The following is a 24476-nucleotide window of genomic DNA, read 5'->3' on the forward strand; positions in this document are numbered from 1 at the left end:
CCGTGTCAAGGCGGCCGGCATAGGAGGGCAAGCATTGACCTGGATAGGCTCCTTCCTAGCAGCCGCACCCAGGCTGTCCATCTGGCCGAATTTACTGCCCCGCCGCGCAGGGTGCAATGCGGTGTTCCCCAGGGCTCCTCTCTTTCCCCCCTTTTATTCAACCTTTATATCTTCCCTCTTATTTTCGCTCTACAGCAAATGGAGGTCACAGTCTATAATTATGCTGATGGCCTCCAACTCCTCTTTAATTTCTCCTCCCCCTCATCCGGTGTCACTGCCTTCCAGTCGGTCATGCTTTTTATCCAGGATTGGATGAATGCCAACCATCTGAAACTCAACCCGGATAAAACTGAGCTGATTTTGACTGGAGGCAGTGGCAACCCCTGGTCCCCCTCATTCTGGCCCCCCCCTTGCCCTACCTCCCACCCCATCCTACTCCGTTAAGACCCTTGGCATCACACTCAATCACCACTTGACTCTGCACTCCCACATTAGTTCTGTAGTATCTTCCTGCTTTTTTACCCTTCGCACCATTAGGAAAGTATCTCGGTTTTTCTCCCCTTCTGCACTTAAATTAATTGTTATGGCCATGGTCTTATCCAAAATCGACTACGGGAACATTATTTATAATGGCGCCCCCGCCTATGCACTCCAACGCCTCCAGCTAGTGCAGAACCAGGCTGCCCGCCTGGTACATGGCCTTTCCAAATTTCATCACTCGTCACCCCTCCTCATCTCCCTCCATTGGCTTCCCATCAAGCAACGGGCCCTTTTCAAACTTGGCTGCCTCACTTTTCAAGCCCGGATGGGCACGGCCCCCGCATTCATCAATTCTGCCATCATTAACTATTGCCCTTCTAGACATCTTCGCTCCTCTACCAAATCCCTACTAGTCATTCCCCGTTTCAAGAAATCCAGATCGGGTGGCCAGAAATTCATGGTCCTCGCGCCCACTTTCTGGAACACCCTCCCGCTCCATATTAGACTCTCTTCCTCCTACATGGAGTTTCGTAGGGCCCTCAAGACTATCTTGTTCCAGCAGGCGTTCGGCCTATAACCCTCCCCTCTCTTCATGCCCAGGTTTTTTTCTTCATCTAGCGCCATGAAACTGCATTGTCAACGTGCGCTTTATAAATTTTCAAATTTTTTCAAATTCAAAATTCTAATTCAAGGGACATGGTTTATTGGCTTGATTGCTGTACCTCAATATGAGCTGGGTGGCGGATATTGAAGACCTGGCTAGGGAAGATGCATGCTTACAGTAGCTTGGCCACTGGCAGACAAATGCAGACCTACGGAGACGGGATGTGGGTCGGGTTGGGGGGGGGGATGATCTAATAGGCGGACACGCGCCTCAGAGTTGGGGTAGTTTGCCTTTCTAAGGGGATAGTTGGGACGTTCTGGGTTTATTGGTGGGGATCCATTGGCATAGGCGGTCTCGAGTCTCCCGTTGGGGGCTGGGGATGCTTAATACCGCGACAGGTACTTCAACATTGCTGAGGTATGGGGAGGGGGGAGGATGATCTGTGGTACTGTTGGTTGACCTTGGGGTTGGGGGGGAGGGGATGGGGGCTGGAGGTGTGTTTGGGAATTGAGGGATGGGGGGGAGGGGGTTGTTTTGCACATGGTTGTCTCGAAAGATGCTGTTGCGGTGCCCAAATTCAATGTGCCCACTGCTTGGTGTACAATTGCGTCTACGCTTAGATGGGGCTGAAAACACTGAGCAGACACCTGTTAGAGCCTTGATGAAAGTGATGAGTTGGAATGTGCGGGGTATGCTTGATAAAATTAAGAGAAGTGCTGTGCTGCGACAGGGGAAGAGAGAGAAAGTGGATGTCTTAATGCTACAAGAAACACACCTACTAGGTAATAAAGCACTGAGCCTACAGAGATATGGCTACGACCAGGTCTATCACGCCGGCTTTGGGAGAGGATCTCGGGGGGGTGGCGATACTGCTACATCGCAGACTGTCTTACACTCATGTGAAACAATGGACAGACCCCCAGGGCCGATATGTCTTTGTACAGGGGATGGTGGGTACAGAGCCAATAATCTTCGGAAGTGTATACGCCCCGCCCCCACTACAATGGGCACTGATTGAAAAACTGTTCACAATATGGGCTGAAATCCCCGAGGGCCTGGCTGTGATCGGGGGGGACTGGAATGATGTCAAGCACTGTCGGCTCGACCGCCTGAGACTTAGGGGCGACCCCATAGCAGATACCCCCACTAAATTGAACGACATGGTGCGAGGCATGGATTGGGTGGACACATGGCGATACCTCCACACACATGAACGAGAATACTCCTACGTCTCGGCGGTCCACAACTCGTTTTCGAGACTGGACTATGTTTTTGTCCCTACCACGGTTGTGAACAGGGTAGTTTCGGCATCCATCCTGCCGCGTGGATTGTCGGATCACTCCCCGGTGGTGGTTGAAGTTACCCTAGATAAGGGGAGACAGCCATTCCGGTAGCGCCTATCCACCTGGAACCTGCAACAGGAATCATATCAGCAACATTTGGAAGTAGCCATCGCCCGATACTGGGAGGAGAACCTGGGCACTGTGTCCGACATTCGGACGGCCTGGGAAGCTCTGAAACCCACGCTTCGTGGGGTAGATATAGCCTGGTGTGCAGCAGCGCGCCGCCAACGATAGGAAGAGCGGGTGCGGGCCGCAGCGACAGTGGAACTGCCGGAGACTCAGTGTGGGGTAGCGAGTCACCAGGAAGATGTAGGGCAGCTGCTACTCGCACAACAAACATATGCATCTCGTCTGTTAGACGAGGCTCAGCAGGTCTGGCTGGCGACGAGAAGTAGAATATATCAATGGGGCGTCAAATCCAGCACGATGCTCCGTAGGCTCTGTCAAAAGGTGTTTCAGGCACAGGAACTACCGGGCCTCAGGGACGATACCGGAACCTCCATTTCAGCCCCGAGGGAGCTGGCGGACAGCTTCGCCCGCTACCTTGCGGCCCAGTATGCCCCACGGGACTCCCTCTCGGCACTTGACATTGACAAATTTATAGCTGAATTTCCGCCCCGTGCGCTCCCGGACGACGTGCGTGAACGCCTTGAGGCTCCGCTGTCGGCCGAGGAACTGGGTACAGCTTTGGGGGAGCTCAACACTGGTAAGGCCCCAGGACCCAACGGTTTTCCGAGTGAGTTTTTCAAGCGCTATCATCTCCAACTGGGGCCGCATTATAAAGCTGCCCTGGAGGCAGCGAGAAAGGAGGGTCTCTTGCCGGCAGACTGGAGGCATGCAGAAATAGTAGTGTTTTGTAAACCCGGTCGGCCCCCGGACCGCCATGAGTCCTATCGGCCAATTTCCCTTTTAAACATCGAGGCCAAAATACTAGCCAAAGCGCTTGCGAACTGCCTACTCCCATATATACCAGACCTAGTCCACCCGGACCAGGCCGGATTTATGCCCCACAGAGCGACACGGCACAATATTAGACGCGCACATGTGGCGGTGGAGGCAATGAGCAAAACTTGAGATCAAGCGGCGCTATTATTGGCGGACATCGACAGGGCCTTTGACTCCCTGAGCTGGACCTATTTATTTGCCCTCCTCCCACGCCTCAATCTAGGGCCGCACTTTATGTCCTATATTCGGCTCTTGTATAATGATTTGACGGCCTCGGTGAGGGTGGCGGGGGAAGCGTCAGCAGCCTTCCCGATTGGGCGAGGCACTAGGCAGGGGTGCCCCCTCTCGCCTTACCTATTTGCCCTAGCTATAGAACCGTTAGCTGCATGGGTCCGGATTGATGCGCAGCTGAGGGGTTTTGAATGGGAGGCAGGACCCTCGGACAGAATCGCACTATATGCAGATGACGTCCTGTTCTTTCTTACGAACGTGAACCGGTCCGGGCCGCGGGTCCTAGAAATAATGAGAATCTTTGGAGAAGTTTTGGGACTTTACCTTAAACCGCAGAAATCCACACTTTGGACACTTGGTAACCACTTTGAGATCGGGCCGTGGGCATCGACACTACAAAGGGTGGCTGGGGGTCTTAAATACCTGGGAGTGTTTTTGACGACCTTGCCGGCAATTGCCTGGGAGCGCAATGTGGTCCCTGTGTGGGATAAAGTGCAGCAGGAGATGAAATGCTGGTCCCATATGCCCCTCAATATATATGGCAGGTCCGCTATATTTAAGATGGTTGCCCTCCCCCGCATGCTATACCAATTACAGAATCACCCGTACCCAATCCCACCGCAATGGTTCCGACAGGTCAACTCGGCTCTGGGCCAATTCCTATGGGCCGGTGGTGGGTCGCGAGAAGCCCTACGAACCTGCTTTCTATCCACATACTGTGGGGGACTGGCGACATCAGATGTTCTGTCATATTACCAGGCATCACACCTTGTAGTCCTGAATGATTGGTGGTACAGTGACAGGGGGGATCCGGCGTATGCTCTTGAAAGGTACCTAATGGAACCGGACACCCTGCACACGGTCTTATACTCGGCGCGGCTACGAAAGAGACTACCTAAAGCAACACAAGTAGTCTTTCAAATTTGGCGACAATCGCTGCGTCGTATGAGATGGTGGGGAAAACTGACGAGGGAGACCCCACTCTGGCATAAAGGGCAACTACCGGCACTGATGTCACTCCGGGGTTTCGGAGGCTGGGACTCGATCGGAATTTTGGCACTGGGCCACGTCCTAAAGGGCACCACGCTTAAATCTTTTCAGGAACTTAGCACAGAATTTGATATGCCCCGCACACAGTTCTTTCGATACCTGCAGCTAAGACACGCCTTTACACCCGCACTCGCGGGCTTAGAAACCTTGCCCGAATTTAGCCCAATAGAGGCGAAAGTGTTTATGGGGGACCTGGAAGAAAAGAAGATATCCCGGATATATCAGACACTAGTTACACATTGTTCTTCGGATCTGCAGCCCCTTAGAGATCGCTGGGTGAGAGATGTGGGTGAGCTGGAGGACGAGGATTGGCGGGAGGCTCTCGAGTCCCCCAGGGGAGCGGCTATAGCCGTCCGCCTACGCCTAATCCAATTTAAATACATACACCGTGCTTATTATACAAGAGCGAGATTGTGGAGGGCTGGTCTGATTGAGTCCCCGGTGTGCTTACGGTGTGGCCATGAAATGGGCACCCTCCTACACACAGTGTGGGACTGTAGTGTCCTGGTGAGATTTTGGACTGGTGTGTGGGATTGTCTTTCTGAAGTGCTGGGATGGGACCTCCCCCGTACAGCAAAATTGGGCTTACTCCACGTGTTGGAAGGGGTGGACGGCAACGTCTACAAACGGCACCTGCTCCTACTAGGCCTTACACTGGCCAAAAGAGTTGTGGCGCAGGCCTGGAAAGATCCCAGGGCTCCCAAGGTGATTGGGTGGAAGAAAGGACTGGACTTTTGCATGGGACTGGAACGACCGGTGTTTGAGGCCAGAGGCTGTCCCCAAAAAAAAAAATATATGGAAAAGGTGGGCAGACTACAGGGGTCTATGGCTGGAGCCTCCAACACCAACGGGAGGCGATGAGGGGCAGTTGTGATGGGCACGTAGAGACAAAGATACATATACTGATTCATGTATGATTACCCTATACAGTATCGGAGAGACGTTGTGCAAAAGGAGGGAGGGGGAGGAGGTTGGGAAGTTGGGGTGTGGGGTAGAGGGTGGTGGGAACAATATTCTTACAGTCAAATGAATCGCTTACTATGATGTACTGTTATTGTTACAGCTCCTCCGGGGTTCGGAGTGCTGTGATTTTATGCGATCTCTCAATAAAAAATAGTTTTGAAAAAAAAAGACATTATAGTATTTACAGTCCATTAAAAAAAGCGATTCAAAAAGGGGGGTGGTGATGGACAGAGTATCTGAATTAAGCAGAACACTCCTACCCAGTCAAAAGATCAGGGCTTGATCCATCACCGTTTTTTAGCTCATTGCACCATCCCAGTTCAGAACCTGGCTACATGCAAATTAGTCTGTCCCTGGCCCAGTGCATCATGGGAACAGGGCAGATCAAACTACCAAGCCAATTCTTTACTGGAAAGGAAACAAGCTTCTGGGGACCGGTTTCTGGCATTACAGCCGTCTTCGGCCCGGCTTGCTTGAATCCTGATGGTGCAGTGAGCAAGGGACTCACATCTGAGCATACCCTTCCACACTTGTGGTGGCCAAAACGATTCAAAAAGGGGGGTGGTGATGGACAGAGTATCTGAATTAAGCAGAACACTCCTACCCAGTCAAAAGATCAGGGCTTGATCCATCACCGTTTTTTAGCTCACTGCACCATCCCAGTTCAGAACCTTGCTACATGCAAATTAGTCTGTCCCTGGCCCAGTGCATCATGGGAACAGGGCAGATCAAACTACCAAGCCAATTCTTTACTGGAAAGGAAACAAGCTTCCGGGGACCGGTTTCTGCCATTACAGCCGTCTTCGGCCCGGCTTGCTTGAATCCTGATGGTGCAGTGAGCAAGGGACTCACATCTGAGCATACTCTTCCACACTTGTGGTGGCCAAAACGATTCAAAAAGGGGGGTGGTGATGGACAGAGCAGGGGCGTAACACAGCCCCCCGCAGCCCCCGCGTTGCGGGGGGGGGGGGGGGGGGGGGGCCCGCTCTCCAGGGGGCCCCGGGCCAGCCCCCTCACTTGACTTACACATTGTTCGATTATGATTTTAATGGTTGGTGCCGTGCTGCGCACTACACGCCCGGCCTCTGAATTTAATAAATTGAATGGTGAGGCTCGTCTTCGGAAATGCTGCACGGGCGGGGGGGGGGCCCTGGGGCTCTTATAAATGCTGTGCGGCAGGCTCTTGTAAATGGTGTGCGGGCCCCGGCCGGGGCCCCTGCTGAGGCTCTTAAATGGTGTGCGGGCCCCGGCCGGGGCTCCCTGAGGCACTCTTTATATTAAATCAAATGACAGGACAGCCTGGTACGCGCAGGCGTGGCGCCACGCGCACTTGTTTACTTGCCGCCGTCTTGAAGGAGGTGTCGCGTATGCGCATTGTATAGGGTGAGGGGCGGGGGCAGGGCATTGAGCGCACACGTAATTAAAAATGCGCCTACGCCGGTTAGACTAGGTGTGGCTGTGGCATCCAAGAAGTGAAGACCAGCCACGCTCCTACGCAGCAGATCAGGACTGTCCGAGGAAGTCCGTCTCCAGCCGGCCGCCGGGCCTTGTTTCATCCATATTTAATAATAATTTAAATTGCCCCCTGCCCCTACCTGGCTAGCCTTGCGCTGCCCTAGCTCAGCCCCTGCCTTCTGCCTTTCCCGCGGCGCTGGCGCCGGCCTAACTCTGAGCTCAGCTGCAGGCCAGGCCCAGCCCTCGGCCAGGTCAGGTGAGTGAGTCTGCAACTCTGCATCCTTCGGTCCGAGCCAAGTAGGCAGGAGGAGTGGTTCGTGGGTGGGGGCGAGGACCGTCGGAGTCTGGGTGGCGGTGGCGGGTTGGTGATTTATTTTGGACTGGTATCAGGAAGGGAGGGCATCATGGTGGGGCCCGACCGGACCGGCAATAAACCTTAAGTAAACATAGTGTGTCACATCTCCCTGCCTGCTCCTTGGTAGTTCTTAGCCTCCCCCTACTGCTCGATAACCTTATCATGATTGGATGGATTGCTAGTGCTACCAGAAGGCTCCGCCGGTGCCGAACAGATGAAAGGGAACATAAATAATCGGGCCTTCTTGAACCGAGGCTTGATGAATTGCTGTCATATTCAGAAAACCTTTATGCGTATTTATTGGCTATTTTCTGGAATAGTGTGATGGCATTTCTGAATATGATTGGCTCTCTCGCCAAAAAATACACCCTGTCAATGACTTTGACACACTCACTTTCACACAAACATATGCTTGCATATACACGCACTCGCAAACACAAACTCTCTCTCACACAAACACAATCTCATCCAGAATCACGTACACAACATAAATTTACAAATATTGTTTTTACTTATTTTAGCTGCCAGTGAAGGTCTTGTCCTAAAGTTACTTTTAAAATGAGGGTCAGGTCAGCTGTTTTTTTCCTTCTGAGATGCAGGAATAGTAGCTGGCGCAAAAGAGTGATTACAAAGCGCTGAAACAATATGAAGCGAGCTATGAAGGATGTGCGCAATGGTGGGTCATTCACAGAGCCCGATTTGATGCTTTTGGCCAGATCAGCAACAGCTACAACAGAGTACAGAGATAGAAGAAATCTTGGTGAAAAATTACACCCTCAACAGCTGGTCATCATGCTGAGGCAGGTAAACTGCTTTGACATCAACAGTAAAATAAACCTGAAAAAATAAAGGCTACGGCATCATTAATACTCAAAGAGAGGACAACCAGGCAGGGGGTAGATTTGAGGGCAGACGATTTTTAACAATATCAAAAACATCTGGAATAGAATGTTTTGCTTCCACAATTTTCGAAGCATAGAAGGATGTCCAAATGATTCTTTACCAGTTTTTTTAAGATCATTTAACGACTTCCTAGACAGGTATTTAGCTGAATTGCAATCATTTTGCCACACCTTACGTTCCAATGTCCTACAATGACACCTGGTAACTGGAAGCTCCTCACTACACCTAAAGAAAGAGGGGGGCGCATCTAGAGAGTTCACCATCACGCCATGGTTACCCTCAAATGACCAGAATGACCTCCACGGTTAAGCATACGTAGGAATTATGCCAGGGGTCGCCACCATTTATCTATGCGTGCCATGCTGGTATGGGCTCTTCATTTCATGCATGCTCACAATTAGCCAAGATGCTAGGGATCAAGCCACAGTAGCCACTCAGAAGGATAAGGCCAGACTGAGGTACACATACACAATCACATGTTCTTCCTTACACTCACACGTAGAAAACATTACAAAAGACATGCACATATACACAAATGCGCACTCGCGCAAAGACTCACAAATGTACAAATTTACACCGCAGCCAGTGCCCTCTTTCCTTTCACCCTTCTCTTCATCCAATCAATACACGCATGCCTTTACCTACCTATCACTTCTGATTGCTCATGGTTGCACATCTGGCACGTCCTGCAGCCCACTGACTCCCCTCCATCCTCCGAGCAGCATGGCATGCCCTGCACAATGTCACACACTCACTGTGGTTGGCAGTGCCAGCTCAGCAGCAAGGACAGCTACAGTGTGACTTGTGTTGCAAACCCTGCCAATGTTGTTAACCACTTCGACGCTAATGACAAAGCCAGCTCGTCATGGGCGTTACCTGCGCTGCGCTCATGACGAGCTGGCTTTGTCACAAACAGGCCAATTTTTATTTATCAGCGCACAGCGGGAAAACGCGGTAACGCTCATTAGGTTAATAATACTCAGTCTGTGAGCACGGAGGTGAGCCCAGATGCAGTGAACCTGCTGGAACTTATAAGAAAACATCTGCCAAGACAAACCTTTGGCATACCCATTCAAAAACCTAGCCTAATCCCACACTCTATGGTCACTGCTAACAACTAGGTCCCGCCCACTCCTAATGATAGCAATCATACCCGTGATCTAGTTTCCACGCTCACTTGTCTATTCCCTCTGTGGGACCCATCTCTATACTTTTGAGGGTACCAGAGACAAGCCTTACGCAGCAAATTACCCTGTTTTCAGGTGCCCATTCATCCTGTGTGTTTACTTAATCTCCATTACTGTGCTGCGTTCTGTGTGGATTTATATGCCAAGTAGATTGTTTCTGCTGGGCTTGGTTGCCCGTAAAATGGGGTGTGTTTAGGGGAGTTTGTGTCAAAATATAGTTGTTTCATGAACGTGACATTTTATTTGTGTTAACAAACCAAACATGCACAATCACACACAGCATAGCCCTTTTCAAACACACCCGGGGAGAAAGACGCGCAGACCCAAGCAGAAAAATGTATGAAAAAAGTCTGGTGGGCAAGTGGACTAACATTAACATATCTAGACAATATAGAGGCATTTCATTTAAATGTTGGAGGTTTCAAATCAAAGTATGCTAGATTTCTGGGTGGTAGGGGTGGTACATGGTGGGCCCCTGGGTTGGCCGCGCAGCCGGGGGAGGGGGCCCTCTCCATGTGCTTTGCAGGGGGGCCCCCTCAAGTTTCGTTACGCCACTGGGATAGAGTATCTGAATTAAGCAGAACACTCCTACCCAGTCAAAAGATCAGGGCTTGATCCATCGTTTTGGCCACTATAGGAGTGGAAGGGTATGCTCAGACATGAGTCCCTTGCTCACTGCACCATCAGGATTCAAGCAAGCCGGGCCGAAGATGGCTGCAATGCCAGAAACCGGTCCCCGGAAGCTTGTTTCCTTTCCAGTAAATAATTGGCTTGGTAGTTTGGTCTGCCCTGTTCCCATGATGCACTGGGCCAGGGACAGACTAATTTGCATGTAGCCAGGTTCTGAACTGGGATGGTGCAGTGAGCTAAAAAACGGTGATGGATCAAGCCCTGATCTTTTGACTGGGTATGAGTGTTCTGTTTAATTCAGAGGCTTTGTCCATCACCACCCCCTTTTCTGAATCGTTTTGGCCACTATAGGAGTGGAAGGGTATGCTCAGACATGAGTCCCTTGCTCACTGCACCATCAGGATTCAAGCAAGCTGGGACGAAGACGGCTGCAATGCCAGAAACCGGTCCCCGGAAGCTTGTTTCCTTTCCAGTAAAGAATTGGCTTGGTAGTTTGGTCTGCCCTGTTCCCATATGCACTGGGCCAGGGACAGACTAATTTGCATGTAGCCAGGTTCTGAACTGGGATGGTGCAGTGAGCTAAAAAACGGTGATGGATCAATCCCTGATCTTTTGACTGGGTATGAGTGTTCTGTTTAATTCAGATGCTCTGTCCATCACCACCCCCTTTTCTGAATCGTTTTGGCCACTATAGGAGTGGAAGGGTATGCTCAGACATGAGCCCCTTGCTCACTGCACCATCAGGATTCAAGCAAGCCGGGCCGATGACGGCTGCAATGCCAGAAACCGGTCCCTGGAAGCTTGTTTCCTTTCCAGTAAAGAATTGGCTTGGTAGTTTGGTCTGCCCTGTTCCCATGATGCACTGGGCCAGGGACAGACTAATTTGCATGTAGCCAGGTTCTGAACTGGGATGGTGCAGTGAGCTAAAAAACGGTGATGGATCAAGCCCTGATCTTTTGACTGGGTATGAGTGTTCTGTTTAATTCAGATGCTCTGTCCATCACCACCCCCTTTTCTGAATCATTTTGGCCACTAGAGGAGTGGAAGGGTATGCTCAGACATGAGTCCCTTGCTCACTGCACCATCAGGATTCAAGCAAGCCGGGCCGAAGACGGCTGCAATGCCAGAAACTGGTCCCCGGAAGCTTGTTTCCTTTCCAGTAAAGAATTGGCTTGGTAGTTTGGTCTGCCCTGTTCCCATGATGCACTGGGCCAGGGACAGACTAATTTGCATGTAGCCAGGTTCTGAACTGGGATGGTGCAGTGAGCTAAAAAACGGTGATGGATCAAGCCCTGATCTTTTGACTGGGTATGAGTGTTCTGTTTAATTCAGATGCTCTGTCCATCACCACCCCCTTTTCTGAATCATTAAAAAAAGCGAGCAATTATTCTAGCAGCGTCAGTCTCTTTCCTTGTCAGCTGCAATGCTGATCTGATTTAGCATTTTCTTCTCCACTTTTCCTAGAAATTTCACAAACCTGCAGTTAAGCTGCATGTCCCCAGGTGCAAAGCACGCTAACACGGCCTGTCTGCATGTATAGATGCCTCTGTGATTGAAAAGTGGTTTTAAAAGCTGTCTCCTTTCCTCTGTTAGATATTTGCACGTACAGAGGAGATGCAGCATATCTTCTTGTGCTGTCCCACACAGACGGCAGTTAGAATCAGATTGTTTTTTCAGCCAATGTGGAAAGTGCTTTGTGCATGGCAACAAGCCTAGTCTGTATTTTAAAATTTTGTTTTTTATATGTTTGGCGAAGCCAAAAGCTAAATACTTTTGTGAAGCCTGAGAAGAATAGGTGCCCAGCATCATCCAGCCATACGACCTCTTTGTTAGGGCTGCCTTATCTTCAGTCCTAGATTCCTGTTTTACAATTTTCTTTGTAGCTTTTTTGAGAAGACAGTGACTTGTCGGAGTATCAAGACTCATATAAACAAAGGTTTGATGAAAAAAAGTCTACCAAAATTGTAAAATGGGAAATTGGAGAATGGGTTTGGGTCAAGAGACCACGCTGGCACAAGAAAGGTGTCTCTGATTACATGGGACATTTTGTTATTGTTGCAGTTTACAAAAATGTTGTCACTGTACATAACGGTGGTACGTGGAGTATGTCTCGATTGGTGAAGTTTCAAGGTGATAAATCTATGTTTCCATCATGTCCAGATGTTTCACCTACTTCTGTTGCACTTCCCATTAGAGACTCTTCATCCCACCCTCCTAGAACACATCGTCTTCCAAAAAGTATGAGGACTATGAAATGTCCTCATTCTTTCATCAAAGGTATTATTTCTTCAGTGCATAATTATATTTAAATTGACGTTTTATAACAAATGTACTAGTTGTTTATTAATTTTCCACATTGTTTCTTTTGTTATCTTTGTTTCAATTTACCTTCTTTTTGTTTCCTCTGTAAGGGGGATGTGTTGTGATGATTCAAAATAAGCTGCATGCGCTGTTTTAATTCTATCTCCATGGATGCATTCGATTGTACAGTTTGTCCTAGTGTGACAGCAGGCCGACAGCAGGAGCTGGTGGCTATCGTCTTAAACTGAATAAAGACTCTTTAATCTGACCTGGCTGAGTCTTTTCAACACACTAGTAACAAGAAAATCCAGGGTGGAATGGCTGCATATAAGTAGGAGGGTCCAGGAGAGACTTTTTCTAGAAAAGGGTGTTGATAGAAGGCAGGCACACGTAGAAATGGGTTCTCAGGGTGCTGGCGTCATCCCACCCTCGCTGCCAATTCATGTTGCATCTTGAATAAAGGTGATCTGCACAGGAGTAGAGGTAGAAGAGTAGGTTTATTCTTCAAATAAGAAAGACAGCACCAAGGACCCTCACAGAGCAGCTCCCATCATCAGCCCACAGCAGCAACTGATCAAACTGGAGCTTCAAAGAAACAAACATTCTAATAACCTAGGTAACCAAAGATGGCTGTGATGCAACATGCACCAAGACCATAACAAAAGAGAATATAATACAGAATAAATGAGAACATTGGACTATAACACTTTTTTTCAGTTTGATATATTACGAGCTCGACCTAAAGGTACTGAAGGGCTTTACGTGAGCACCAGTTACATTACAAAATGTTGCATTCATGTTTTTTTAGGCATGTGAAGATTGTGATTTGTCCAGAATCACAGGATGTTGAGAAAAATGATTAACTCATGCTCCCACCTCTGTGGTCCAAATCCAGACACAAATGGAATTTAGTGTCTGAGCCTTTGTGGATCACACCAGGGTGTCAGTATTCACAGAAACATGTCTTATAATGGTTCAGACGCCTACGCCTTCCTTTCTTTCATGATTCCTAATCTTACAGTGCCAACCAAACCAGTTGCACATCTCTATAATAATGATCCCAAGTCCCACTGACCAGTAACTCTTCCTGGAATAAAAAAAACTGTTGTGCACAAAGGATGTTCTGCTTTCCTTCCTACAGTGTGTGTGTTTCCACCTCAACCCTCAGGAATGTCAGCAATTCACATCTACTGTCTTAGGGTTGCGGTACTCAACTCCACTAGTTTCCCTGGGCTTCCAAAATGAAACAGTGTTATGAACCACGTACTGCATACATCAATCAATTAATCAATAAATCAGGGATTTGTGAAGCGTGTTACTCACCCATATGGTTCTCAAGGCGATGGGGGAGGGAGGAGGGTTATCGTGCAGCTCCGTCTCATCCAAAGAGCCAAGAGGTCTGGAGGCTCTTCCTGAATGCTTGCAGGGTGGAAGATCCTCTGATGCTGAGCGGAGTTCGTTCCAGGTCTTTGCCCTGATGTAGGAGTATGCTCTTCCTCCCGTTCTGACTCTGCGGATGTGAGGGGTTTTGGCCAGGGCTAGGTCGGGGGTGCCGAGGGTTCTCTTAGGTGCAAAGAAGGAGACTCATTCATGGAGGTATTGGGGTCAGGTGTTGTGGAGGGATTTGTAGGCGTGAGTGAGCAGCTTGAAGGTCACTCTCTTCTCCACGGGGAGCCAATAGAGGTCTCGCAGGTGCTGTGTGATGTGGGCTTGTCGTGGCATTCTGAGGGCGAGTCTGACAGTGGTGTTCTGTATGGTCTGGAGTTTGTGGAGTAGGGATTTGTTGATTCTGGCCTAGAGGGCGTTTCCATAGTCCAGTCTACTGGTTATGAGTGCGTGGGTGATGGCCTTTCTAGGTTCGGGGGGAGCCATTTGAAGGTCTTGCTGAAGATGCGTAGTGTGTTGAAGCACCTGGAGGAAACGGCATTGATCTGTCGTGTCGTGGTGAGGAAAGAGTCGAGTATTATGCCTAGATTGTGGGAGTGGTCCATGGGTGTCGGGGGTGGGGGGGTTGCCGAGGGTGGTGGGCCACCAGGTGGTGTCCAACCGTGGGCAGAGAACTCCGCTCACGGATTATGCGGAGATTTGCCTACTCCGCGTTCCGCTGGGAGAATGCGGAATAGGCAAATCTCTGCACACTCTGCGGCAGAGCATAGTTGGCCAGCCCCCGCCTCCCACCCGCCCTATTAACAATTGATTAACACTTTAAAAAAACGAGTTAAAAGTAAATAAAAATGTCTTACCTTAGCTGCGGCGTCCCAGGGCTGCCTTCTTCCTCTTCATCGCGTTCTTGGTGTAAATCTGCGCATGCGCAGGCGCCCGCACATGTGCAGTTTTCACCAAGAATGCAATGAAGAGGGCAGCTGAGGACCGCCATGATGCCCTTGCCCAGGAGAGTGCAGATGTGTCTGTGGTGGCTAGGAGGGCAGTCTTGGTGCTGTGGTTGCTGCGGAATACGGATTGGGAGGAATCGAGAATTCCGTAGGCTTCTATGAAGTTCGTGAGCTGAATTTTGATGATCTTCTCGGTGACCTTAGCTGCGAAAGGGAGGAGAGAGATGGGTGTGTAGTTTTTGAGGTCTGTTGGGTCTACAGAGGCCTTCTTTTTTTTTTTTTTGTATATAGCTCAAACTAGACCCACAGATATTGGGTATCAGAGCGCTTTACATGAGCACCAGTTTTGTGACACAAAGACACATTCATTGTTAGGCACGGAGAGATTAAATTATTTGCCCAGAATCACAGGATGTTGAACGTCGTTGCCGAGACTCGAACCCGGTTCTCCAACTTCGAGGTAGACCGCTCTAGCCGTAAGGCTATATCCTTGACTTCTGCGTGTTTCCAGTCGTTGGGAAACGTGCTGGTTTTGAAGGTGGAGTTGATGGTGTGTCATAGTTGGTGTGCAATGGCGACGGCGGCTCTATGAAAGATGTGCAGCAGGCAGGGGTCCGTGGGGGCTCCAGATTGTATGCTTTTCATGGTTGTGGCAGTGTCTTCAGTAGTGACAGGCATCCAGGCAGAGATGGTGGGCTGGATGGCGTTGCTGGAGATGGGTGTGGTGTTGGTGCCTTGTTTATGTTAATTGAAGTTGTCATAGAGGGACTTGATCTTGAGATGGAAGTAGGAGCTGAGTTTGTTGCAGAGGTCCTACTGGGGAGGGGGCATCTGAGGCTTCACTGGGGAGTTTGGAGAATTCTTGTATGATGCTGAAAAGTTCCTTTGAGTTGCGGGAGTTGGCGAGGATTCTGTCCTGGACGAAGTTCCATTTTGTGGATCTGATGCGTTCGTGGTGTTCAGTCATGGCGGTTTTGCAGCCAGAGCGAGCTTCCAGGGTTTTGCTGTATCTCCATACTTTTTCGAGACATCTGCAAGTGCGTCTGGATTCTAGGAGGTCGGTAGTGAACCAGGTGGATTTTGTTGGGCGTTGTCTGTTGGAGTTCCGGAGGGGGGCGAGTTTGTCTGCGAAGTCAGTGATCCATCTGCGGAGTTGGTTGGCTGCAGAGTTGGTGTCGGTTGTGGCGGGAGGAGGAGCGTGGTTGAAGGCGGAGTTGAGGTGCTCTTTGGTGACCTTGCTCCAGTTCCTGCGTGGGGAGCATGGTGTTGGTTTGTGTGTGGTAGGTTTTGAGAAGGAGAAATGTACGCAGTGGTGGTCCATCCGTAGGGGTTGCGTGGTGTGGCTGAAGTGGATGTTGTTTCCTCCTGTGAAGTTGGGGGTCGAGGGTGTGTCCTGCCTTGTGGGTGGTGATGAGCTGTTTCAGTCCGATATTGGCGAGGTTGTCCAGGAGCGCGGTGGAGTTGGGGTCGCTGAGGTTGGGCGTGGTTGACAATAAAGTGCGAACGCGGCATGGGATTCTTTCACAAAAAAAATATTGGTTTGTCACCTGCCGCACTTTAACTTTAATGCCACTCCAATTACTTTACCTGAGGCTCGTCTAAGGAAAGGGGCGCATGGGCGCTTTGACAAACAAGAATTTGCAAATCAATAGGTCTCGCATTTATGAGAGTTTTGTAAATGCGAGGCCTATTGAATGAATGGGAAATGAGTGAATGAATGAATGAGAAAACATTTGTACAGCGCGTAGCTACCCTGAGGCATCCCAGTGCTATCAGCGGCAGCGGACCGAGGAGACAATATTACTAGGCGGTGACTTTGAAAAGCCACGTTTTAAGGAGTTTGCGGAATGGCAAATGGTTGGACTCCCGACGTATGTGGGGAGGGAGGGCGTGCCAGAGCCTAACAGCATTGTAGGAAAAGGAATGGCCGCCGCTTCTTGCTCTCTTTATTTTTGGAACTACAGTGAGCAAGAGGTTAGCAGAACGGAGGCTTCTGTTAGGGCTGTAAGGGGGAGCATTAGATCAATTAATCGGCGGTCCTTTCCCCCAGACTGACTTGTGGGTGATGCAAAGAACCTTGAATTTAATTCTCTCCAATATAGGCAGCCAATGAAGAGTCTTCAGTGCAGGCTTGGCAGATTGACGATAAGGGATCTTAAGGAGCAGGTGAGCTGACCACTGACTCATTGTCAGTTAAATTGCTCTCCCACCCTCGCAGCTCCACCATTAAGTGAGGTCTGCCCCCTGCCCCTGCACTCTTGAGTGTTGGTGATCAAGGCCCTCCTCCACCTGCAGGTTTCCCTGTGCCTCATCCCTGGTGGTCCAGTGAACCTCTGTCTTCTTCCTCTTGCTCTGCTCTTTCACTTGTTTTTCTACCCTCTTTTATTTTTCACCTTTTGCACTTTTCTGCATCTCTGCTCTTATGAGCCTTATTTCTGCTTATTTTCCCCTTTTTCCTTTAATTCCTTTATCCCTTATTTCCCTGCCGCTGCTGCCCCCGCGGCCCCTACCCCCCCAGCGCGACCAGCCCAACCAATCTAGCTCCCCTCACCGCTCTCGCCTCCCAGCTGTCTAGCCCTCCCCGACCCGTACTTAATGGCAGCCGCTGCGGAGACAGGCGAGCAAGACCACTAACTCATTGTCAGTGAAATTGCTCTCCCACCCTCGCAGCTCCACCATTAGGTGAGGCCTGCCCCTGCACTCTCTAGCGTTGGTGATCGAGGCCCTCCTCCAACCGCAGGTTTCCCTCCTCAACAGCACCACCCCGGGGGTAGCGATCTTCACCGAAACCTGGACCAACACCACCTCGGGACCGGACATTGCCACCCCCAATGATACCAGATCTCCAGGATTGGACCGCCCCACCCGCCCGGGAGGAGGAATCGCCATTGTCCATAAATCCAGCCTCCACCTGAGCACACTCCCCGACGAGCCCACAGAACTGATGGAAACCCGCCAAACCCCAAGGACCACGCACGCAACCTGGGAATCATCCTTGACTCCGAGCTCAAAATGGACCGCCAAATCAACTCTGTCTCGTCTTCCTGCTTCCACACCCTCTGCCTCATTCATAAGACCTTCAAAGGATGCCCCTCAAACACCGAAAGACCATCACTCACGCCCTGGTCACCAGCAGACTCAACTATGGCAATGCACTCTACGCTGGAATAAACAAAAACCTCACCCGCAGACTACAGAACATCCAGAACGCTGCCTCAAGACTAGTCCTAAACCTGCCAAAACACTGCCACATCTCCCAGGACCTGCGCATACTCCACTGGCTGCCTCTCGAGGCGAGAATCACTTTCAAGATACTCACCCACGCACACAAGGCCCTCCACGGCACTGGACCAACATACCTGAACAGCCGACTCAAATTCCACGCACCCCAAAGAACCCTACGATCAGCCCAGCTCTCCTACGCTGTGGTCCCCCGCACCAGAAAGACCAGATCGAAAGGCAGCTCCTTCTCCTTCCTCGCGGCCAGTGCATGGAACGCCCTACCACTCCCCCCTCAGACAGACAACATTGCTCCCCATCTATGCAAGAAACCTCAAAAAATGGCTCTTCGACAGAACCCCTCCTTGATTGAATGAAACATGCACCCACCCCTAGCGCCTTGACACCCTTATGGGTGAGTAGTCACGCTTTAACAGCGGCATAGGTGGAGTTTACAAGAACACAGCTGATCCAAGTCATTCTTAAGGTGTATAATGAAATGTTCCCAAGAGCAATAGCGACACTGCCTATTACTGAGGGCACAATATCTTTCACTCAAACAAGAATTTGGCTTAAGAGTTAATGATACAGACTAATATTCTTGTTGAATGTAGACCCAACAGTGTTGGCCACAATTTTGGTGACTAGACCACAAACCACACATTACCTTTTTTAGTCCACCCAAAATAGGTGGGCTTTAGTTGTGTCAGACAGGCAGAAGACAATGCTAAGAACAGCACTACAGCTGATTGACATGAGTTGGTTGGGAGGGCGTGGGTGTGTGTTGATATGGCATCTGACCGCAAGGATTGTACATTGTAGAATGATATGTTAGAGGTGATGGATTTCCCTAGGTACTTTCTACACTGGACTTTGACGGGCTACTAGATGTGAGAGGGGTGATGCTCGTAAATGGAGACACCTCTGGCTGAATTCTAATGTGAAGGAGAACTAAACAGAATGGTAGTTGTTGTTCATGAACATGCTGAGGCCACCAAACAGGCAAACGGGTACATTTGAGGCATCAGTCTGGGTCGTTTTCAGACAAATTAAATTTCATTCACAGTCACAGACGCATTGATATGAATACCAGCGACACTGCACAGTCAAGGGACGTACAACCATGTCTCACACATCAAAATTAACCTGAACAAATCTAGCTAAGAGGTGATGTGCTCACTCCCTAGATCATCTCCATTAGGCAGTCCACCAGTATGATAAAACACTTGGGACATATTTAACCTCCCTGTGAGACACCAGATACATTAATGGTTCAGAACTATTAAAATGTCCGCAATTGCCAAAAAGCACCTTCCTCTTTCTTGGCTGGGTAGGATAGCACCACTGAATATCTCAATACTGCCAAAATTTGCACACATCTTCCAAGTGATCATCTAGTTTTGCACATTGATTTCTTGGAAAGACTACTGGGCACCTGTTACAATCAAGTGGTGCTCCTACCTCATCCACGTGGGATGATTAGGTTCTGAAAAGACGGAGGGTTGCTGAGCTAATGGTCTACAGGCTCCTCCACCTAGACGGACCATGGGGCATATTACTGCTAATACCTAAGGTCTACAGGCCCCTCCACCCAGACGGACCATGGGGCATATTACTGCTAATACCTAAATACTACGGATTCATCATTAACCGTATGTATACGTGATAGATACACACATTAGGTATGTCTTTCCATTTATTTGTCAACCTCATTCTCGGTTCAAAACCGGAGTGGCATACATGGGGCTGGCCCCCATGTGGTCCTGAAGAAAAGGTGTAGGGGACACCTTGAAACATGTCGACAAGATAACTAGGTTTTTGACCACATTAATGATTTAATTCCTATCTAACCCCTTTTTATTATACCACTAGAGGCAAGAATAAATGTGTAGGCTCACTAGCTAGGTATTTTTAACTCACTTCAATCACCACTCCATGATACACCGCACCACACATAGTTGAACCCAAAAGTACTCCTACGTATCCTTCGCAAGTCGCAGCACGCCCCAAGCAGTAGATGCTTGGGAATCCCCAATGATGAAGCATGTCACCTATGGGCAACCTCTGGTGAGTGAGGGGACTAAAGAAAAGAATTTTCTTTTCCCAACAGGCAGACCCAATTGGGAAGATCTGCTACTACCTTTCTGACAGGCAAGCTTCTCACAATCCATTGACTATGGGTTATAGTGTTATACTTTAGAATCAAGAGGCGGAGCCTAGCCTTAGCCTCTTTCTCCCTCCTTTGTGATTATTAGCTCCTACCCCATCTCCATGACTGGACGTGATGAGACACAAAAGCTGGTGCCGACTGGCTTCTTAAGATCCAGAAGGGCACAGGGTCACGCAACTCCCCAAAAACATGGGGTTTCGTACGGCTTCCACTTTCTCAATGGGAACTGTGCGTTTGTTGGACAACATAAATGTTTGACCAAATAGGGACCCTTGCTTCTAAGTCAGGGAAAGGGGTTTACACTACTGGATAATCCATGCTTGGTAGCTTGGCACGAGCAGACAGGCTTATCTCAGAGGCAGTGTGTTAAGCATTTGTGAGCACATACAGTAATACAGTGAAAACACTACAGATGGACACCACGCAGGTTTTATAAAAAATAAGTATTCTTTATAGAGACTTATCACAGGACCATAAACGACAAAATCCACAATACTGTACTCAATAATAATTCTTCAAGATGGTAGAAATGGTTCAAAAATAGGTTATTCACTTAAAAGCAGTCTTTAGCAATAGATAACCCCAACGGGAGCTATCACGACGTCAAGGTCAAAGAAATCCCGAATTAAGGCGCCGACTGCGAGGTGTGCAGGGTCGGGCCCGGAGTCAAAACAGGCCCACAAAGAACAGTACCTTGGAAAAGCGAAAACAAAGACAGCTCACCGCGTCGGTGTCAGTTCCTTGCTTCGGTTGAGATGATGCGTCGTGACCTGGATGCTTGCGCAGGCAGGGGAGGCGTTGGTTCCTGACCGGAGAGGAGGTGACGTCAGAGTGGCGCTGAACCCATGGTTCCATACAATGTCACGATTTCGATGGATTCTTGACCACCCACTTCACCGATCGGCTCCGCGATGATGTTGGCTTCGGAGTCAGTGCGGCACAGCAACAGGCGTTGGGCCGGCATTGCAAGTCGGAGCAGCGCTCACAGATATGGCAGGCTTACGATGTCGTTCGCTGGAGTAGAAGTGGCACGGCGGCCGGTCCACGTTGCAAGTCGGAGCAGCGCTCACGACTTCATTGCAGATTACGGTGTCGCTCGCCTGCGTCGGTATTGCAGATTCCTTCTGTAGCACTAGAACAGCAAGTTCCAGATGCAGACAAACAGAAGGGGGTGAAGTCTAGTATCCCTGAGACTTCGGTCAGGAGGAAAGCTCAAATCAAGCCCGTGGAGTAATATTCTGCAAGATGATGAAAGTTCTTTAAAAGTTCCTTCTCCTTTCCTTGGCAATGAAGAGACCACTGCAGGCCAACCCAGCAAACAGCACACTGGCAGAGGGGCAGTCCAAACTCCTGCAGCTTCCTTTGTTCTTCTCCTTGGCAAAAGGTTTGTCTTGTTCCCAGAAGTGATTTAAAGACCCATATTTATACTCATCTTCTCTTTGTTCTCTGAAGGCAGAGAGGCCTCTGCCTAGTCCAAACCACTTCTGGTCAGTCCTGGAGCACTTTGTTGACAAGACTCCTTCTTTCGTTTCACAGTGTAGGCCAGAAACATCAGACACACCACAGGAGGTGGAACCAGCATTGTGGAGGGAAGGCACAGCCCTATTCAGGTTCCAGGTTCAATTCCTCCCACCCATCTACATGCAGATCTCTCTATTCAGCCCGGTGCTGACTCACCCTGTCTTCTGGAATCCCCCAGCCCCTGTCACTCAAACTCCAGACAAGGAATACACAACCTAGCAGAGGCAGGCTTGGATAGTTAGGCAAGAAAATACCTACTTTCTAAAAGTGGTATTTTCAAACACAGAATGTTAAAACCAACTTCACTAAAAGATGCATTTTAGCATTCTGAGTTCAGGCATACTAAACTCGAATTTCTACCTAGTTCCCTGAGTCAGTTAGGATTATAAGCTGTAATAATCAAACTGCCCATTCAGGTCTATGGGGAACAGGTAGCCTTGCAATAGTGAAAAACGAAAATGGCTGTAATTCACTATTAGGACATGCCACACACACCAGGGCATGTCCTACCTTATCCTTACAATGCACACTGCCCTTGGGCTTACCTTAGGGGTGTCTGATATGAAGAAAAGGGAAGGTTTAGGGACTGGCAAGTGGGTGCACTTGCTACGTCGACATGGCAGTCACAGACTGCACACAGGCCCTGCAATGGCAGTCCTGAGACTCTCTTGACAAGCTGCTTCTGTGGGTGGCACAACCAGTGTTGCAAGCCCATCAGCAGCATTTGATTTACAAACCCAGGGCACACATGGTGCATTGTATTAGGGCCTGACAAGTAAATCAAATAACCCAATCATGGAGTCACCAATTAGTACATCAATTTAACATAGGGAGCACTTGCACTGTGGCACTGAATAGCAGTGGCACAGTGCCCAAAGCATCTAAAACCAGCAAACAGATCAAAAACAGAGAAGGCAATCAGAAAAAATGGAAGGGAGACTCACGCCACTGATACCAGGACTAACAGCGCTGTGATGATTAATTGACAGAAGCAAACAAAAGGAATTAGCATTTTCCAAAACAGTGAAAAGAATATACAATTTCACCCTTGCGCTAAAGCAGTGTGATTATACTGGCATATATGTACTGTGTATATCGTCCGCCTATCAGGTGCTACCTAACCTAGGGGCCCGATGTAGGTAACAAATTTTTAAAGATTCTTAAATACCGATTTTTACCGATCGGTATTTAAGAAAAGGGAAACGCGCTGGGATGCCTTTGGGTAGCCATGCGCGATACAAATACGTAATCATTCATTCATTCATATGTAGGTAAAAAAATCGGTAAAAAATACCAAATCTGTAAAATTCGGAAACCCCGACCCGTTATTTACCGATTCGGTATTTACTGATTCGGCAAATACCGATTCGGAAATACACATTCAAACCTATGGGCCCAGATGCCCATAGGAATGAATTGAAGTTACCGAATCGGTATTTACCGAATCGGTAAATACCGAGTCGGGATACAAAATATCAGGCAGTTGATGTATCAACCAATCAGGTGCCTCCACCACGCCCCTCAGCCAACCAACAGAGCAATCTACCAATCCTGTGTATCCACCCCACCCCACAACCAGGAAGTGGCCACACCCATGCAGGTGCAGAGTACCTGATCACACAGGAGAGCAGTTACACAGAGACAGGCTGTTGTGAAGCTGAGCTCTGCAGGACAAACAAATGGATCCCCAAGACTCCCAGAGGAAGGTGGAGATAGGAAGAGGAAGATGAAGTTCAGCACAGGTGAACTTCAGGTGCTGGTGGAGGAGGTTGTCAAGCACTACACCAAAATCTTTGGAAAGCAGTCCCTGCAGGTACCAGAGGCTGTGAAGAGGAACACCTGGCTGGGGATCCAAACCAAAGTCAATGCAATAGGAGTGACAACCAGGGAAGTGGACGATCTCAAGAAGAGATGGTATGATCTAAGGATCATAACCAAGAAGAAATTGGCAGCAAGGAGTAAAGAGGCCAATGCTACAGGTGGAGGGAAGAACAGGGCACCTGCTCTCACGGATCTGGAAGAGCTGGTGGAGTCCACACTGGAGCCAGAGTGCGTTGTGGGGATTGGTGATGCAGACAGCTCAGCCCGAGCTGCATCAAAGAAAGGTAAGGGACATGTCCATCATTCCTCACCCCTTGCCTGTGTCCCTCCCCCAATGTGGCTGTATGTTGAGGAAATCCAGTACAGACTTCAGTATTCACCTGCAATGCATTATGGGAGTGGTAGTCATAAGAATACACATCAGAGCAGTCAACATGAAATAATGTCAGGTCTGCCACACAATACAAATAGAGACATGGGAGGAGCAGGAAATAGTGATATTACCATGTGATTTAATAGTGATTTACACGGTGAAAGCACCACTAAGACACTGTCCATATCTGTTCATAGGAGAGACATCACGCAAGTCAATGCAGGAGAGGGAGAAGACACATCCCCACAGGGATAGGAGTGAGCAAGAAGGCAGGGATGCAGGGTCCAGCACTGCAACACCTACAGCACGCTGCACACAAGCAGCTGCCACACCAGAGGCAGACACCATGCTACTTGAAGCATCTCCTGTGCTCCCAGACTCTCCACAAAATGAGTCACAACTACTTGACACACCAGCAGACACAGAGGTGTCAGACATCTGCAGGCCCAGGAGGCATGACGTTCCCCCGCTAAGGATCCTTCAAACATCCTCCGATGAGGAAAGGGAGGGTGAGGAGTCAATTGAGGCAATTGCAGGAAATGCACCAGGTCTTACATCCACTCCTGTCAGTCTATCTGGGGGCACAAGACGT

At 49.3% G+C, this 24476-nt stretch overlaps 1 long non-coding RNA gene across 4 annotated transcripts in view; it reads left to right on the forward strand.

The window, feature by feature from the left end:
• Positions 1-7020: 7020 nt before the first annotated feature.
• Positions 7021-24476, forward strand: part of LOC144753944 (uncharacterized) — a 110236-nt gene continuing 92780 nt past the window's right edge. For 2 of the 4 annotated variants that reach the window (XR_013594607.1, XR_013594606.1), the window contains exons 1-2: positions 7021-7327; positions 12341-12423. This is a non-coding gene — a long non-coding RNA (uncharacterized LOC144753944). The remainder of the gene's footprint in view (positions 7328-12340; positions 12424-24476) is intronic. The other 2 variants (XR_013594609.1, XR_013594608.1) reach the window with 1 other exon arrangement.

Source organism: Lissotriton helveticus, chromosome 5_1 (assembly GCF_964261635.1).
Source record: "Lissotriton helveticus chromosome 5_1, aLisHel1.1, whole genome shotgun sequence".
NCBI lineage: Eukaryota > Metazoa > Chordata > Amphibia > Caudata > Salamandridae > Lissotriton > Lissotriton helveticus.